Source organism: Palaemon carinicauda, chromosome 38 (genome assembly GCF_036898095.1).
Source record: "Palaemon carinicauda isolate YSFRI2023 chromosome 38, ASM3689809v2, whole genome shotgun sequence".
NCBI classification, from domain to species: domain Eukaryota; kingdom Metazoa; phylum Arthropoda; class Malacostraca; order Decapoda; family Palaemonidae; genus Palaemon; species Palaemon carinicauda.
The window spans coordinates 23,525,504-23,530,660 of NC_090762.1; positions in this window are offsets into that span (position 1 = coordinate 23,525,504).

Here is a 5,157-nt window from a genome sequence, read left to right on the forward strand (position 1 = left end):
TGGCAGATAATATCTGGAAATTAAGAATATCAGAATGGGTCCCCAGAAACTCCCTAATTTTAATAGTCATGCCTTCTCCATTATGAGAGTAGTGTACTTTGATTGGCCAGACAATACTACACTAGATCCCTCTCACTGGTTACGGCTCATTGCATCTTTGCCAACACATCACACAATAGTCTGACCTATTCTTAACACATTCTCTTTCCTCATACACTTGACACTGAAATTACCAAACAATTCTTATACTTCTCAAGAGGTTAACTACTGCACTGTGATTGTTCAGTGGCTACTTTCCTCTTGGTAATGGTAGAAGAGTCTCTCGAGCTATGGCAAGCAGCTCTTCTAGGAGAAAGACACTCCTCAAATCCAAAATCAAACCATTGTTCTCTAGTCTTGAAGGTACATCTGGGCACACTATTATATCTTGTTTCTCTTCTTCTCGTTATTTTGAAGTTGTTATCTTGTTATTTTCAAGTTTTTATAGTTTATTTACAAAAACTTTATTTTAATGCTATTATTGTCCTTAAACTTCTCGTAGTTTTTTTTATTTCCTTTCCTCACTGAGCTATTTTTTTCTGTTGGAGCCCTTGGGCTTATAACATTCTGCTTTTCTAACTAGGGCTGTAGCTTAGGAATTAATAATAATAATAATGATAATACAGTAGCACACAGTATTTTAGGAGTTTTATTCCAGCTATGACGAATTTGTGCAATGGTCTCTCTAATCGGGTAGTTGAATCTGTAGAACATTTTGAGTTTAAATTTGCAGCTAATGTTTTTATGTTTAACAGACTGACGTCTCTGTTCATAGTTTATATATGAATGATCCGTTTTAATGTTACTGTATTACTATTTTTCCCAGTTGGAGCCTTTGGCTTATAGCATCTTGCTGTTCCTACTAGGGTTGTAGCTTGCCTAGTAATGATGTGTGTATATATATGTATGTATATATATATATATATATATATATATATATATATATATATATATATATATATGTATATATATATATATATATATATATATATATATATATATATATATATATATATATATATATACAGCTTTGCCAGTATCAACGTCACCGGTCCCCGGACCCTCGACAGCTCCTGATATTCATATTGCTCCTCGTAAAACCACGACTCCTAAGAAGTCTAAGTCTAACAAATCCAAGACAAAACCAACGGGTGGCTTTCAGGTACCCTTGGGCGATCTCTTCCCCGTCGAACTGGTCAGAGAACAACTTCAACATCAGTCTGGGGCGATGACAGAGATTAAGGATATGATGGCTACTCTGATACGCGCCGGAACTCAGCTTCCTCCCCCTTCCTCCCCAGACGCATCGAAGCTACCGCCCTTCGATAAAAACAATCCTTGGCGGTTTGCCTTGCATGCCCCATTCTTAGATGGTTCCCTAACTCTGGAGGGCATAGGCACCCGCCCTCTAGAGGACCTGGAGTTCTACCCCCCTAGAATTCCCGTTCAATGGCTTTGTACATTTAAAGGAACATGCATTGGTCCGTATGGACAAGGTACCGAAGGAAACTGTGATATTTCCAAAAGAGCAGGCCCAGGCTATCTGGGCCAGAACACTATCAGAGTGGGGGTGTATTAACTCCAAGCTCACCCCACACAAAGGTGCCTACACTATTTTTACGACAGCGGCCTCCATCTCTTTGCCGCTCATAGACAAAGTCACAGAGCTGACTATACAGGCCATCAAGGAAGGCTCTTCCATGCCGGCTCTCAAAGAGACGGACCCCACCTCTTTGCTTATTCCGGGTACCTCTGCAACCTGGGATGACGCGGCGTCTACCTTCAAAGTGGGGAAGCTAGACCCAGACTGTGCCTCTACTCTTTTCTCTGAGAAGCTTCCCAGATTAATAGAGAGTCTTCTCAAAACTGAGTTTGAGACACGTACTAGACTAGCTAGGTCCCTCCAGTCCATCACCTCCATGGAGTCCCTAGCATCGCTTTACCCAGAGGAAACGCTGTTCAGAGTCGTCACAAAGAACCAGCTACTGTCCTTCCAAATAGACCTCCATGACTTCTGGTCAGCTCGAGTTAGTTGCAGGAAGTTCGTTCTGTCTGAGGCCTCCATCAAACATGAACCGAACAGGCTGATAGCATCCTCCTGCTGGGGTAAGACCCTCTTCCCTCAGACCGAAGTTGATAAGGTTCTTCAGGATGCGGCGAGGGCAAACCAAAATTTGCAGGTAAGGTGGGGTCTCTCAGCCAAAAGGAGGTTCGAACCCCAGAAACAGACGTTCTTCAAGAAGAAGCAGAGGTTTAGTCCCTACAAGACGGTCCGGGTTAACTCGTCCCCACAGCAGGTAGTCTACCTCACTGCTCCCCCTGGTACACAGCCCAACCCCTCTTGGATGTCCTCTCCTGCATACAACCCTGCCTACGAATCCTCCGGTTCCTTTCGTGGATACCAGAGAGGAAGTTTCAGAGGTAGAGGACAGTTCCGCCAACGCGGCGGACCTAGAGCAAGGGCTGCCCGTGGAGGGAGGGGACCTAGGTTCACTCCCTCCCAATGATGTGATGCCGGTAGGAGGGAGACTTTATCACTTCCGAGACCATTGGACCTTCAGTCCATGGGCTCATAGATAATATCCAGGGGCTTGGGTTGGAAATGGTCACAGGGATCCCCTCCTCCACCAGTGACCTTCTTCCAGAGACCCACTCCCATCCTGGAAGAGTACACCGCAGAGTTACTCAAGAAGAAAGCAATCAAAAGGGTTCGATCCCTGATATTCCAAGGCCGCCTGTTTACAGTCCTGAAGAAAGACTCGTCGGCGTTGAGGGTAGTTCTGGACTTGTCGAAGCTCAACTCTTACATCCTTTGCGACAAGTTCCGTATGCTGACTATCTCTCAGGTACGGACCTTACTTCCCCGTGGGGCTGTCACCACCTCTATCGATCTTACCGACGCCTATTATCATGTCCCAGTAGCTCGAAACTTCTCTCCTTACCTAGGCTTCCGTCTCGGCAAGAAAGCCTTTGCATTCAAAGTCATGCCCTTCGGTCTCAGCATTGCCCCCAGGATATTCACGAAACTGGGGGAGACGGTGCTCGAACAACTCAGAAACCAAGGGATACAGATCATCGCCTATCTGGACGATTGGCTCATTTGGGCCCAGTCGAACCAGGAATGCAACAGAGCTACGTCGAAGGTACTCCACTTTCTCGCCAAACTGGGCTTCCAAGTCAATCTCCGAAAGTCTCGCCTACAACCATCAAGCCACTTCGAATGGTTAGGCATCCGTTGGGACCTTTCAAAGCACAGACTCTCCCTTCCTCCCAAGAAGGTAAGGGAGATAGCTTCCAAGGTCAGGAACTTTCTCAAACACAGACAGGTGTCCAGAAGAGCTTTAGAACGAATCCTCGGCCTTCTCCAATTTGCCTCACTGACCGATCTCCTATTAAAAGCCAAACTCAAAGACATCAATCGAGTTTGGAGAAAGAGAGCGACAATACCTTTAAGAGACAAGACTTCGAAGATTCCCTCTGTCTTAAAAATGAGACTACAACCATGGCCCGAACGGAGGAACCTCTCCAAATCGGTTCCACTACAGTTCCCCTCTCCACAAGTGACAATTCATACCGACACGACACGTCTCTGAGTGGATGGGGGGGGTTACTCCCAACATCAGATGTTTCAGGGCTCTTGGTCACCCACCATGAAGCAGTTCCATATCAATGTTCTCGAAGCCATAGCGGTGTTCTTGACCCTGAAGAGAATCTCTCCTCCGAGGTCGACCCACATTAGAGTAGTCTCAGACAGCACGGCCGTAGTCCACTGCCTCAACAGAGGGGGATCCAAATCACCCAACCTGAATCAGATCCTGGTCACTATCTTCGCCTTGGCAGCCGACAAAGACTGGTTCCTGTCAGCAACTCACCTAGCAGGAGTCCAGAATGTGATAGCAGACTCATTATCCAGGACGAGCCCACTGGAATCGGAATGGTCCCTGGACATGCACTCCTTCCGGTGGATAATCAGGCTGGTTCCAGGTCTCCAGGTAGATCTATTCGCGACCCAACTCAATCACAAACTCCCATGTTATGTGACCCCGAACCTGGACCCTCAGGCTTATGCCATGGACGCATTAACCCTGGATTGGAACCATTGGCAGAAGATCTACTTATTCCCTCCCGTGAATTTTCTACTGAAAGTCTTACACAAACTCCGCTCCTTCAACGGGGCAGTGGCTTTAGTGGCACCTCACTGGCCAAAGAGCAGTTGGTTTCTTCTCCTCCTCGAGTTGAAACTCCGTCCCTTCCGGATCCCATTCCCCAAACTGACCCAAGTGGTCCAAACTCAGACTGTGTCAGATTCCTCATGGATAGCCAAAACCCTAACTATGTGGATTTCATGAAGTTTGCGGTTCGTAAGGATGCAAACATCGACCCAGATAATGTCCTCTTTATAGAATCAGACAAAAGGGACTCTACGATTTGCCAATATGATTCGGCAGTTAAGAAACTGGCAGATTTCTTAAAGAATTCAGACCATTCGGTTATGACTCCTAATTTAGCCATCTCCTTCTTTAGGTCCATATTTGACAAAGGCCTAGCAGCTAGCACTATAACCACCATTAAGTCAGCTCTGAGGAAAGTCTTCCTGATTGGGTTTAACATTAACCTGGCGGAGTCTTATTTCTCGTCTATTCCAAAAGCATGTGCTAGGCTTCGACCTTCGGTTCGTCCGCAAAAGGTCTCTTGGTCTCTAAATGATGTCCTCAAACTTGCCTCCGACACGGACAACGAATCCTGCTCCTATATCACTCTTCTTAGGAAGACTTTATTTCTAACAGCTTTGGCCTCTGGTTCTAGAATCTCAGAACTAGCAGCTCTCTCATGAAACTCAGAAAACATAGATTTCCTCCCTTCAGGTGAAGTACTTCTTTCTCCAGACGGCGTTCCTAGCTAAAAACGAAGACCCCCCAAAATAGGTGGTCCCCTTGGAAGATTATTCCTCTTCTCCAAGATACTTCTCTATGTCCAGTCACTACTCTCAGGGCCTTTTTAGCCAGGACTGCTACCCGATCGTCTGGCCCCTTGTTTATCAGAGAACAAGGAGGCACCATTTCCATACGTGGTATTAGGCAACAGATCCTATACTTCATTAAACAAGCCAATCCGGGA